The 14,715-nt window shown below is 40.7% G+C and overlaps 1 protein-coding gene across 11 annotated transcripts in view; it reads left to right on the top strand.

Moving 5' to 3' along the window:
• The first annotated feature begins 3,276 nt into the window (after positions 1-3,276).
• The window catches only part of PLEKHA1 (pleckstrin homology domain containing A1), an 82,485-nt gene continuing 71,046 nt past the window's right edge, over positions 3,277-14,715 (top strand). For 2 of the 11 annotated variants that reach the window (XM_073354165.2, XM_073354168.2), the window contains exons 1-2: positions 3,277-3,526; positions 5,281-5,370. The gene's annotated coding sequence lies outside the window, so the exon portion shown is untranslated. Of the gene's footprint in view, positions 3,527-4,583; positions 4,683-5,280; positions 5,371-5,768; positions 5,948-14,715 lie in introns of those variants that run through there. The other 9 variants (XM_073354164.2, XM_073354163.2, XM_073354169.2 and 6 more) reach the window with 7 other exon arrangements.

Raw genomic sequence — 14,715 nt, 5'->3', positions numbered from 1 at the left:
TTTACTATATATTTGAACAGTGTCATCATAATGGAGCCTCAACCTTGTTGAGGCCTTTAAGTGATCTGGCAACATAAATGTTAATTATAATATTGAGTGATGCCAACTCTCATGATTTTATCATGAGTCTTGTGATAGTATATGTTTTTCTTAAAGCCTTGGCTCCTGAAATCAGGTAATTATATGACCATCTCAGGTTTTATTTTAAAGAAGGAAAGTTTATAGTTATCATGGTTGCAGAGAAACCAAAAAAGTTACCAAAGCCCATAAACCAGAAGACAAATAAAAAGAACCTTAAATATCTGTAAAAGCTCATGATTTTAAGCCAATCTGATGATTTTGGGATACGACATGATTTTTGAACTCCTAAGGTTGGTAAAACTGACCACCTGAGCATTGTGATACCATCAGCCAGTACTAGTAATATGGCTGATGTGTCTTCACATGAATGGTCATCATGATTCCAATGTTAGTATCCAGGGACTTGTGTGTGTGTGTGTGTGTGCTGCAGCAGGAGACAAGTGGAGATTTTATTAATGAGAAGAAGTCTGTCCCCGGGATTCTCACTGTATTATGTATGCAGTGACTATTTATACTATAGCTGTTCATAGGAAAAATGACTAGAGGAAATTTACAATTTTTCTCAGAGCAGCCCATCATGGATCTATGGGACTGTCAAGGGGTTAGGGTAATGAACCACCATTTGACCACGTAAGATGTTGCACTTTGTAGAAATACCCAGTTATAGTCTTTCATTTGGGAGTTTTACTGTTAATGGTAAAAATAAGTTTTCCTTTGTAGGTACTAGATAAATAAGAACATAAGAATGGCCTACTGGGTCAGACCAAAGGTCCATTAAGCCCAGTATCCTGTCTTCCGACAGTGGTCAATGCCAAGTGCCCCAGAGGGAATGAACAGAACAGGTAATCATCAAGTGATCCATCCCCTGTTGCTCACTCCCAGCTTCTGGCAAACAGAGGCTTGGGACACCATTCCTGCCCATCCTGGCCAATAGCTATTGATGGACCTATCCTCCATGAATTTATCTAGTTCTTTTTTGAACCCTGTTATGGTCTTGGCCTTCACAACTATCCTCTGGCAAGGAGTTCCACAGGTTGACTGTGCGTTGTGTGAAGAAATACTTCCTTTTATTTGTTTTAAACCTGCTGCCTATTAATTTCATTTGGTGACCCCTAGTTCTTGTGTTATGAGAAGTAGTAAACAACACTTCCTTATCTACTTTCTCTACACCAGTCATGATCTTATAGACCTCAATCATATCTCCCCTTAGCCGTCTCTTTTCCAAGCTGAAAAGTCCCAGTGTTATTAATTTATCCTCATACAGAAGCTGTTCCATACCCCTAATCATTGTTGTTGCCCTTTTCTGAACCTTTTCCAATTTCAATATATCTTTTTTGAGATGGGGCGACCACATCTGCACACAGTATTCAAGATGTGGGCGTACCATGGATTTATATAGAGGCAACATATTTTCTGTCCTATTATCTATTCCTTTCTTAATTATTCCCAGCATTCTGTTCGCCTTTTTTGACTGCAGCTGCACATTGAGTGGATGTTTTCAGAGAACTATCCACAATGACTCCAAGATCTCTTTTTTGAGTTGTAGTAGCTAATTTAGACCCAATCATTTTATATGTATAGTTGGGATAATGCTTTCCAGGGTGCATTACTTTAAATTTATCAACATTACATTTCATCTGCCATTTTGCTGCCCAGTCACCCAGTTTTGAGATTTCCTTTTATAGCTCTTTGCAGTCTGTCTGGGTCTTAACTATCTTTAGTAATTTTGTATCATCTGCAAATTTTGCCACCTCACTGTTTACCCTTTTTTCCAGATTATTTATGAATATGTTGAACAGGACTGGTCCCAGAACAGACCCCTGAGGGACACCACTATTTACCTCTCTCCATTCTGAAAACTGATCATTTATACCTACCCTTTGTTTCCTATCTTTTAACCAGGTACCAATCCTTGAGAGCACCTTCCCCCTTATCCCGTGGCAGCTTACTTTGCATAAGAGCCTTTGGTGAGGGACCTTGTCAAAGGCTTTCTGAAAATCTAAATACACTATATCCACTGGCTCCCCCTTGTCCACATGCTTGTTGACCCCTCAATAGCCTCTAAATGACAGAAAACATCAACTATCAAATTATTGTGCATTAATATCTGTTATACAATACTTTACCATTTGAAAGCGTTTTCTGATTTGTAACATAACACAACAGTGTGACCCCACAGAGATGAGGGGCTAGGGAGACCAGATAGCAACTGTGAAAAATCAGGACAAAGGGAGGGGGGTAATAGGCACCTATATAAGACAAAGCCCCGAATATTGGGACTGTCCCTATAAAACCGGGACATATGATTACCCTAGGAGGGGCTGTAGTATGCTGTGATTCATAATGATGCAACTGACAGCAGTGGCCAGTCAGAGATGGCAGGCCTCATTAGGCTGTGTAGCATCCAAATCTGAGCTATGGCTTTACAAAGAATTTGCTTCCCAGCATGCAAAGCCCTTCCCTCATGCATCCTCGAGGTAAGGCCCTGTGCAGCTTTTTTTTCTCTAAACATCTACACATCCATTGAAGAGGAGTGTGTGTCACTTGTTCTCATGCAGAACTCCTTCCAGTTCCAGTAGAGAGGTGAAGCCCTGTGAAGACCGTGGGCCTCAAAACAGGCAAAGCGTTGCCCTCATCCAATACAGAAATGTGGCCCTGCCCAGCAAGTAGGTCCAGACTGTTGCCAACTGTCATGATTTTGCTTATGTGAGAATGTCAACTTTCATTTAACATAATCGATGCCCTGCCCGCGTGCCTGTAAAGAAAAGCTTGGAAAGGGGACCCTTAATCAGCTCGAAAACCTCCAGGCAAATAAAAAACAGCCCAGAATTTACTGTTTTTAGAATCTCAGGGTTTTGCGGCCAGTGCATTATTCAGGACACTTGCCTCGTGATTTTTGGACACTAGGCACTGCCCGCCCTCGGCAAACACGCCGCGGTATTACCACCACGCAGTCGCCTTAGCGCTGTGGTTCGACGCTCTGAGACTACAAGTCCCAGAATGCAGTGCTCCCCTTTCCTCTCAGTGGCGAGAGCTCAGCCGGATTGCCCTTCTAGAGACTACACGTCCCACGATGCTTTGCGGCCAATGGCCTGTCCCCTCCCGCCCTGCATTGACCAATACCTTTAGGAGAATTGCACGCCCCTGTGCTTCTAGGCGGCCTGATTGGAGGTGGAGGGGCATCGGCGCCTGCGCAGTGGTTGAGGTCCAGTTGCTCTCCCGTTGCTGTTGTTTGTGCGGGAAACGGATAAAGTTTCTTCATTTGAAGAAGAAGAAGAAAAAAAAAAAAAAGAAAAGTCAGTCGGTGACGCTGCGCTGCCTTGGGCCGCTGCGCTGTGCGCGGAGTGGGCGAGGCGGCGGCGGCTCTCAGAGGGGAGCCGCGCTGTGTGCTCTTCCCCCTTCCCCCTCCTCACTGGGGCTGCCTCTGGACCTGCCCTGGACTCCAGTGAGTAGCAGCCGCCCGGGAGGGGCCGGGCTTCCCCAGCAGACGCTCCCCGAGCGCGGGAAGGGGTGTGGGGCCCCCGTGCCCGGGGGTGGGGGGAGGGCCCGGCGGTGGGGCGGGCAGGAGGCAGTGGGAGATGAGGGTTATTTGCGGGGGCCTTTGCGGGTTTGGGGTTGGGGGGGCGCGGGGCAGAGGGGTGAGGGTGTCTTTGAGGGGCTGGTGCCGGGGTGGGAAGCTGAGGGGTATTTGGGGGGGCATGGAGCATTTCGGGGTGTAGTGGATGGGGGGGCAGAGGGGTATTTGGGGGTGTGGTGCGGGAGCAGGGGGTGAAAGGTATTTCTGGGTATGGTGCGTGGATGGGCAGAGCGGTCAGGGCTTGTAGTGTCTGGGTGGGAGCATTCGGGGATGAAGTATAGGGAGTATTTGAGGCTATGGTATGGGGGGCAGAGGGGTATTTCTAAGCACGGTAAGGAGGGGTTGAAAGAGGAGCAGAGTATGGGGGTGGGGCGGGGGCATTTTGGGATTAGTGAATGGGTGGGGGCATTTGGGGGTGAGGTGTGGGTCAGAGGGGTATTTGGGGGTGTGGTGTGGGGGGCAGCGGGTGAAAGGTATTTCTGGGTATGGTGCATGGATGGGGCTGACGGTTGGGGTGTAGTGTCTGGGTGGGAGCATTTGGGGATGAGGTGTGGGGGGGTATTTGAGGGTATGATATGAGGGGCAGAGGGGTATTTCTGGGTGTGGTGAGAAGGGGGTTGAAAGAGGAGTAGAGTGTGGGTGGTGTGGAGACATCCAGGGTATGGCACACCTGTGTGTGTCTGGAGGGAGTTTATTTTCACTGCTGGGCAAAAATACCTTATTTTACTATTAAGTCTTTTGAAGAAAGGCTTTGTTTTCTAGTAGCTTTATGGTATGAGACATATTTCAGGCTCACTCTTAACAATCACTGCCTTGGTGAGGGTTTTCAAAGTGACTTTACCCTGGGGAAAACTTATGCATTTATGGTATAATTAACCTGGTAAGCATTTGAGACTCTGTAACACCCCCAGAGGTAAGAGGCTGATCTCATTTTTCTTTGCAACTTCTGTCTTCTGAGTGTGACACACACTCTGATGTTATCTGCTTTGAAGCACATGTTGGCTGGTCTGTGTGTGAGAGAGAGGTATGCATGCTGGGATCAACTCATGTAGCTTTTCAAAAATTTGCATATATGTATTACATTGACATTGAAATCTCAAACTGCAGTTTAAAGATAAGATGAAAATTGTGATTGACTCATTGAATTTCCAGATTGGTGTAGCTTTGAAGGGGTTGGCTTTCACATGGACCTGTCTTGCATTAGGAAAAAAACTTTTCTTTAGTATGTATCTGGTAGACTGGCAAGAGAATCCTGTGGTCATGACAGGATTGTAGATATGATTTTGTAACTTGATTGGAATCTGGGCTGATTATTTAGCTAAGCAAAATATCTTTGAATGGATGATGCATTTACCTGCCTGTTTGACTGTAGGTAAATTTACATCTGGCTGTAAGACTATAACTAATCTAATTTAATTTTATTTACAATTTAAGTTAACAAGCATATAGATTTCAATTTTGTTGGAATTTTACAATATAGTTAAGTAGTCAGAATAAGAAAGCATATATGGTAGCCTAAATAAACATAGTACAAAACTTTCCTAAAGGGCATGTAGTACCTGTTGACATTTCTGGAAAGAAAATGCTGTCCTATTCAAACTGCTTTTTTTTTTTCTTTCAAGGCTCCATCTACAAGAGAACTAAACCATGAAAGTCAAACTGTTGTAAAAACATTGTGCTTCATCTTCATTGTCCAGACACACCATTTTAGTGTAAGCCATTTAAACAAATGCTGTTCAGTTCCAAGTGTGGATGAGGTTTTAGTAGTTATTGCATTTATTCGAATTTGATAACGGTATTGTGAAGACGGTTCAGTTGCTTATTCAAAAGTAAAGTTAAGGTAAAAGCACTAATTTTGGCAACTTCCCTTCATTTAGATTTTGTCCACGAGTAACTTTATCTCAAGAGCATAGTCACTTCCAAAGATATTAGTAAGCCATTATACTTGTATTGAAGTCAACTGCACCATATCTGTTTTGTCATTGGATTATTGAGTTCATTATATGAACTTTGTAGTCCTTTTTAATGAAGAGATAAGTTTCTATTCTTTCCCTTGTTCTACGCACTGCTAAATATGTATTTTATGCTGGAAGACAGCGCTATATTTGAACAGTTTTGACAACACAAGTGAAAGCAATAGCTTTGGACAATTAAGTCACAGTGTGAATCTGTTGGATTTGTCTACTTTCTTTTTATAGACTTAAGCTACACTTTACCACAGTGCAGCACAAAACTGTCTAACTGAGATGAAGCTTTGCTCTGTAACTTCCAGTTGTTGTACGATTAAAGGTAAAACTGGTCTTAGTTTATTTTACTGATTGTCATAAAAACTAAATTATTATAACACACTTAACTGTGAGCTTGTCTGCAATGTCTGAGATTTGAAAGCTAATTTTCATTTTAATTAAGGTAGGACCCATGTCTATACCTATTTTGTCCATCAGTTGATTTCTCCCCCTGCCTCCCCTCTTCCCCCCCACCGTCACCCCAACCAACGGGCTTTCAGTTAATTAGAAACTATATTCAACAGTCTGCAGAGATAGTATTAAGAGGCAAAAAGAAAAGGAGGACTTGTGGCACCTTAGAGACTAACAAATTTATTCGAGCATAAGCTTTCCTGAGCTAGAGCTCACAAGTACTTCTTTTCTTTTTACGGATACAGACTAACACAGCTGCTACTCTGAAACCTGTTGTTAAGAGTTAGATTAGAATTCTTCCTTTCAGTTATGCTGTGCGTTTTAAGTCTGTCATTAACTTCCAAAAAGTGAGTTAAAAGTAGTGGCAGGTAATTCACCTGTCCCTGTTAGTCCCTGCCAACTGTTATGGCTTTGAAACCAAAATCCCATTTTTGAAATGTTTCTTTTTCTTATTGATGAGAGAGAGAGATTCACACAGAGGCATAACTGGCAGTACAGGGGAGACTGTGAACTTGACAGTACCTTATATACTGTCATTTACACTAAGTAAACAAGCAGAAAAGAAAAACTATATTGAATTGGAAAAGACTAAGAAAAATTTATCTTCAATATAACAATAGTAGGATAAATAAAGGTTGGACAGGTGTGGTTTTAAAAAACTTGATAGTGTTTGTGTTAGCAGCAACTAGCTGTGTCAATAATTGGATGGGAGATTTCTCAGGCTACTGTGGTAAGTCGATCTACGCTACGCAATTCCAGCTACATGAATAACGTAGCTGGAGTCAACGTACCTTAGGTCGAGTTACTGTGGGGTCTACACCATGGGGGGTCGACGGGAGAGTTTCTCCTGTCGACTTACCTTACTCTTCTCATTGGGGGTAGAGTATAGGGGTTGACTCGAGAGCGATGGGCTGTTGATTTGGGGGGGGTCTTCAATAGACCTGCTAAATCGGCCGCCGGTGACTCGATCTCAGAGTGTCGATCTTGGCTGTAGTGTAGATGTAGCCTCAGAAACACTTATATGCTGCAGAAAATGATTCAATAGTTGTCGCTATTCCCTTTGAATCAGTACTGAACTAATTCCTCAGCATGGTGTTGGGGGGAACTATATTGTTGGAGGCTGCTTGGGCTAAAACTTAAAACAGTTTATGGTCCTTGTGTTGCTTTTGCTGCTGTTAATGATCTCTAAGACCCTTCATTATTAGTTTTTACCTTTTTTTATTTTTTTTTAAATGAAAATTTCCCAGATTTTTGAAAAAGCCAGTCTTTGGGTTTTTCTATTTTTTGTTTTGTTTTTTAAACGTGAATTTTGACTTTTTTGGGACCCAGAAATTTTCCACAGGGAAAGCGGACAGGGCTGAAGGGCTGGCGGAGTAAGGAGGAGGCACTGTCCTGCAAAATGGCCAGTACTCAAAAGGTGCAGTCTTCTGCTCCGTACCTGACTTTGGCCCTTCAGCGCAGTCCCATTCGCTTCCCTGGTACAGTGGGAGCAAGATGGGCAGGGAGCTGGGTCTTGGCAGCTGAGGTGGCCTGACTGCTGTAGGGAGCAGAAGGCTTCCTCAGCTGTCTCATAATGAGTACCTCCTCGCATCTGCTGTCCTTTTTCTGTTTTTACCAATTTTCTATTGTTTTTAATTTTTTTGAATAAAAGCTGATAAACTTCTAGAATTAAACCAGAAATGAAGGGCTTTAAAGATCATTTAACATTATTGTGCAAGTGTAGAATTTTTACCCAAGGTAATACCTCTATTTACCTAAAGTCACTCTGGTAGTTTTACTAGAAAAATGTATTCTTTGTTTAAGCTGGTATGTTCCTCTGTGCTATTACAGTTTGGTTGCTAACTTCATCCACCTCTAGGTATCTCCAAGGAAATCTTTTATCAGTCTAAATTTGTGAAGAATCTTGGGATATTTTAGAATAGACAGTGCTATGTAAATGAAAGACTTAGTGGCATGCAGGTATGTAGCAGTTGATTATAATATATATGGTGATACTGCACAGGATTAAATGTTTGAGATGGTGAAAAACTGCTACTTCCAATAGTAAAGGCTAATTGCGAAATTATAGGTGGTGTTCTATTAATTTTGTAGTAAAAATAAACTACTGATGTCCTCATTAGGCCATGGGGAAAATTGAGCCACACGTATGAAAAAAGGGCTGTCTTTTTATTCCCTGGCTTAATTATTAATTGTAAAAGGGAAAAGCGGGGGTGGGGCAGGAGAGGATATTCAAGTGCATTCTGTGACTTTTCTTAGTAGCTCTGACTGGATTACAAAAGGAAAGGAGGTTTAATCTCCAGAATAATAAACAAAGGGTGACTATACCACAGGATAAATATATAATAAGCCAACAGAACAATTTTTGTAGCTTTCTGGTAGTATAGGAAAAGTTTAGGGCACTGCCTATATGCATAAAAAGTCTCTGCTTTTAATAGAGAATAAAATGCTGGTTATAGTAGTGCCAAGCACGTCAAACATTCAAAATGTAGTGTGTTTCTGAAAACTCCATGACTGTCTCTAAATTGTTACTTCATATTTTTGGGGCCCAGTTTTGCAGAACTGATGGTGCACATAACAGCAAACAGTTTCTTCAGCAAGCCAGGAGCTTTGTGGAAGGAAAGTCAATAAATCTTACAGCAAGGAAACTTTTCAGCCTGGGGAAGTGTGCACTTTCTTTGATTCCAACAATCTGTCAAAATAATAGTTTGTCAGCGTTTGACTTTAACAGTAGCTTGTGATGAAAGACAGTGTCTTTTCTGTAAAACTGTTTGAATAATTAGCATAATATAAAAATACCTTTACAGTGCAGTTTGGAGCCCTACAAATCCTTGTTCTCATTTGTCTTATAGGTCTATGAGAACACACAGTATAATTAATTCACGATCCTTGATGCCAAAAAATATGGTAGCTCAGATATTTGCTGATTAGAATATAACTACTATTGTGCAAAATGGAGCAAATAGTTAAAATATCGTCACTAAGGTCCAAATTATGCTGGCAGTCTGAAAATAATTCATGCTTTGAGTTTTTTTTATAACTGAAGTATAATTAAACAGCTCTGGAAACGGATGGGTAGCGATCTTTTTCAAAAGTGAATGAGCTTAGATTAGACCTATAACAATTAAGTATCAGAATCCTAGCGTCTATAGTCAGACAAGCAGGGTTTTAAAATACTCATATTACAGTTAATTTTTAATCTTAATTTTTGCTTTGCTTTAATGTGTTTTCATTTTATTTCATATGTAAATTGGAGAGGTCAGAACTTTACTATTCAAATTCAGTTTTTCAAGTGAAAATCGGATTTGTGTACAGACATTGAAATGAATACATACAAGAGGTATGAGCAAGGCTCTATTTCTAATAAATTTTCATACTCTTTAGGGGATCTCTGAAATTATGGCTTTGAAGAACTATTTAAAATAACTTGCATATAGGTTTAAGGAACTCTTGATGTATGATGAAACCTAATTATTTGTGTAAACGTTTACGTATGAATTGATATTCTATTTTGCCAAAAAGACTTTCCTGTTAGTGCTAGGTAGAGCACCAGGATTTTGTTACTATGAGGGAAGGAAACTTGGTTCATTATCTTAACACTGAAGAGTACTTTTCCCTTTAAAGGACTTGCAGAAGCATCTAGAATGTGTAGGTGTTTCTCTAATGTTGGCGGAATTGCATTAAGTTTTATGACTGAAAGAATTACATGAGCCATTTAGCTTTGACCTGAAGTTGTCTGGATAGGGAGGTGTAGGCCTTGTGCACATTTATGGCCTTCAACAATTTAAACAGTTTCCAGGTTGGAACCTAAGCCTGTCTTTGCCTAGAAAAAATCTGAATAGTTTTAGGTATTACATGAAGCAGGTTGGTTCAGTGGTTTCGGAGTAAGCCTTGGACTTCGGAGACTGCCTCAGTTCCATGCTCTGCTGCAGACTTTCTGTGTGACTTTAGGCAAGATACTTAGTCTCTGTGCCTCAGTTCCCCATCTGTAAAAGGGGGATAGTAGTACCTCAAAGGGGTGTTGAGGATAAATACATTAAAGATTATAAGATCAGATAAGTACCTTAGATTGCAAGAAGCAGAGGAAGAGGGCAGGGGCCGGAGGAATCCATGAGGTCACAAAAACTGGGGCTTTGGGGACACACCATGCTAGGGAAATGGTACCACTAAGGCTGATAGGACAGCAAAGTGGGAAAGGGCAAACAAGGGGGCATGGACTGAAAATCTACAGTAGGAGGGAAGAAAATAAAGGCAAACTTGTTTAAAATATTTTGCTGGGTAGAACAGCAATTCTATTTTTAAAAAAATGATGTGCAGTTCCGTTGTGTGTATTTGTACTATCAAATATGCTCAGTTCATTAGAAAAGCATAATTTTTACTTCTGTTCAGTCCTGAAGACTTGGTCTTGTGGTTGCCTAGTTTTTGTATCTTGAATTTTGACCTCAGTGGTGCTATGCACATTCATTTTCTTTGAATTGTGCCTTGAGTTGACACCTGTGCAACCCTGAGTGACCTTAATGTGGTTGCACAGGTGCAAGTGATTAGAGCTTAGTAAACAAATCTGATGCATAGAAGGAATAGACTATAGCGCTCTCTCTGTTTGCTCTGCAGTTTTATAGGTCTTTTCAAAAAAGAGGAAAACACTAAAAACTGTCATTACTAACATTCAGATCTCAATACATAAGCAGCAGTCTGAGTAAGGTGGTGGTGATGATAAATGTATCCTTTTTTGCATTTGGGCTGCACTTTACATTTAGGGTATTAAAGCTCAGATTTTAGCTAGCAACTTTTTTACTAGCTCTGTTGGATTGATAGCCAAAAAACTTTGAAATAAAATGTGATCTGTTGAATCCCCTATATTTGAAAGACTGTAGGAAGGGAATCAGTGTTCTCCCCCAAGACAAAAATACATGTAAAGGCCAGTGTGTTTTAGAGGTGGGTGAAATAATTCTATACAGTACATAAAGTACTTTGGGATCTTTCTGGATGAAGTGAGCTATATAAATGTAAGATAATATTACTAATACTATAAACTAAATGTGTATAGTATACGCTTGCAGAGAATAGAGTTATCAAACTTTACAAACATGAGCTTCAATTGTTAAGACTCTGCCTCAGGTGTAAACTCTTGACTGAGCTGAAATATGCTATACATTCACATGTTAAATGTGGTTATTTTGAAGCACATGCTTTTTCTGGTGTGGTGTTTCGGACCAATGCAGTCTAAATTTCTATCTCCAAGAAAACATGATAGTAAAATACGTTAACTGTCTCAGACAAGTAACACAACGGAACCACTAACCCAGGAACGTATCCTTGCAACAAAGCCCGTTGCCAACTGTGTGTCCATATATCTATTCAGGGGACACCATCATAGGCCTAATCACATCAGCCACACTATCAGAGGCTCGTTCACCTGCACATCTACCAATGTGGTATATGCCATCATGTGCCAGCAATGCCCCTCTGCCATGTACATTGGTCAGACTGGACAGTCTCTACGTAAAAGAATAAATGGACACAAATCAGATGCCAGGAATGATCTCTCAGAAAACCTGGATTTGTGCTGGAAATGGCCCACCTGATGATCACTTTAGATAAGCTATTACCAGCTGGACAATGGGGTGGGAGGAGGTATTTTTTCATGTTCTCTGTGTGTATATATAAAGTCTGCTGCAGTTTCCACGGCATGCATCTGATGAAGTGAGCTGTAGCTCACAAAAGCTCATGCTCAAATAAATTGGTTAGTCTCTAAGGTGCCACAAGTACTCCTTTTCTTTTTGCGAATACAGACTAACATGGCTGTTACTCTGAAACCTGTCATCTTAAGTGATCACTCTCCTTACAGGTTTCAGAGTAGCAGCCCTGTTAGTCTGTATTCGCAAAAAGAAAAGGAGTACTTGTGGCACTTTAGAGACTAACCAATTTATTTGAGCATAAGCTTTAGTGTGTATGATAACACCCATTTTTTCATCTTCTGTGTGTATATAAATCTCCTCACTGTATTTTCCACTGAATGAATCCGATGAAGTGAGCTATAGCTCACAAAAGCTTATGCTCAAATAAATTGGTTAGTCTCTAAGGTGCCACTAGTACTCCTTTTCTTTTTGTACTAACACAGTTACTAGTCATCAAGTCTGTTTTAAAAAATGAGCAGTCTTAAAATATTACACTTTAAAGAATACTGTCAATTATATTTAACTCTTGGAGGAGGATATATAATAAACTGAACTTTATTACAACAGTTGATTTGGCAGACTGTTTTTCTTACCCAGCATAAGTCAACCGTATTCCTTTGTGCACTGCTTTATGTACTAGCATCAAGAATTTCAAAAGAACTGTTTCATGGATGTTTGAACTATTGCTTCAGCAGTGCTCTCATTTCTTGGTACGTGAATTCTCATTTTGGCAGGGTCTAAAAAAAGTTACCTTAACTGCTCTTTAAGACTTTTCAAGCTAATTCAGCTTATACACAGTTAAGTCAGTTATGCAGTCAATATTATTTTCATACTGTGTAACGAACTCTGTACTTATGTCAATGCTTTCAGACTATAGGAGTTAATTATTTTTTGGGGATTTTTGTTTTCCACTATATGTCAAATGTTTCTCTTATTATGGGTGGCTCAGAGAAGGAAACTGACTTGTGAATTTAAGGGAGGTGAAAGAACAGGAGTGAAGTAATGGTATGAAAATTTGGTCATGGTTGAAGGGAGCTTGGATTCCTCATCTTCAGCATGTGCCAAAAAATGGATTGGTATGAGCCAATGTAACTATGGAGTGATCCAAATAGCATGAGGTAGGCCAGGCCTGATTATTACTTCTATGAACTTTATCACTATAGTACCTGAGGTGATAATAGCATGACTTCAAAAGCTAGTCAGAGCTAGGATGAGACCTATAATCTGTTGGAATAGATGGAGGTTCTGGTTCATGCTCTAATGCTAGGAAGCCCACTGTATTAGAACTCCCCTTTGGTTACAAGTATATATAAGTAGGGCTTTCTTAAATTCTTTATTTTTTTTAATAATTTTGTTTTTGAGTATTTCTTTTGTTTTATCCATTATTATTTACATAAATAAAATACCTAAGTCTGTATACAAATAAAAACTGAATAAATTCCAGTTTATCAATACCGTATTATTTTTTTCTTTAGAATTATGCATTAAGCATTCCATGTCTTGAGACACTCACCAACCCCTACCACAGTCATCTATCCCAAAATACCCTGGACACTGTGGACAGATCAGTTTCCCCCTTGAAATTTATCTAGTACTGCAGCTCCCAGATAATCCCCATTTCTTTGTCCCCACTTAGTGAGATAAATCCTATGGGGCACCATGGATCTTCCCAACCCCTGCTACTTTCTTCTCCAGTCCCCCCTCTCTGTGTTTCTAGGGACCCCACTCTAGGCACCTCTATCCTCCCTTATGTATTCCCCCCCTTTCCTTTTGAGCCTCAGCTCCCATAAACTCATGTTAACCCCAGAAACCTCTCTCCTACCCCCTTAAATATTCTCCATCAAGCTCCAGGCCCCTAGTAGTCCCAGGAACCCCAGCTTCCCCCACTAACCCTCTTCCCCCAGAGAGGTGAGAGGCCTGAGGGTTGGGATGTCTGGTCCTCGTCCCGGGTTTGGGAGACCCTGGGCGGGGAGGGGAGATTAAGAGAGAGCCTGCCCTTCACTTCCCCCACAGTGGCTGCTTTTGTCCCCCCAGGGCTGGGCCAGGTTCCCCACTTCCAGTTTTGCAATCTTGTGCACAGGGTTCTAGCACCACTCAGATCTGACCCAGCCATTCCTCAGTGTTGATGACAGCAGGTTGGCCAGGCCAAATTAGTCAGTTGTGCTGCGACCCCATGTGCCAGGTTGCAAAGCCTGGAGTGTGTAGCTTGGCCCAGCCCCATGGGATAGGAACTGCCACTGCAGGTTGAGTTTTTTGTTTCTTATTTTTTATTCTGTTTCATTATTTTTTGTTTCACATTTGTAAAGTATACAGGACTCTGTATATAAATTTATCAAACACCTATTCTAAGATCAGTATAGACAGGAGTGTTAGATTGCTATATTGTCAGTGCCAAGCTCCTGTATTCAAGTATCTTGTAATAGCATAAGGTGCTCTATTGATAACAAAAATATATAAATTCACTAGATAGATGAGATTTACCAGAAACTATAAACTGTTCAGCTCCAGTTTTAGAATGTGTTAAATTGTTTTGCTTTCAGACCCTATCTATATAGAAATTGCATTAAAGCTCAAATGTATATGAATTGAAAATGTATATATTTTATATAGGATCAAAGGTACTGTTGTATCGGACCAGTAGGCCTTTATTTTTCACTTTCCCAACTCTTCTCAGTACCTTGCAGTCTGTTTTTCACCCTCCTCTTTCTGCTCAGGTTGCTTTCAACAAAAGGCAAGAGTAATTCTCTCCTGCAATTCAGTTGTCTTGAGTGTCGTCACTTTCTCCTTTTCCTTGTGTTTTCAAGCAACAGTTCTTGGTTTTGTTTTGATGGTTCTCCTATCTGCCCACATTTTCATCAGCACCCTTTTGGAGCTCCACTTTCTAGAGTGGATAAAAATCATGACTAACATTTTTATTATCACTTAATTTTTTTTTTTTAAATTTAAATCAAATTTCTTATTTACA

Source organism: Lepidochelys kempii, chromosome 7 (genome assembly GCF_965140285.1).
Source record: "Lepidochelys kempii isolate rLepKem1 chromosome 7, rLepKem1.hap1, whole genome shotgun sequence".
Lineage (NCBI taxonomy): Eukaryota > Metazoa > Chordata > Testudines > Cheloniidae > Lepidochelys > Lepidochelys kempii.
This window is presented reverse-complemented; position numbering and strand designations above follow the sequence as displayed.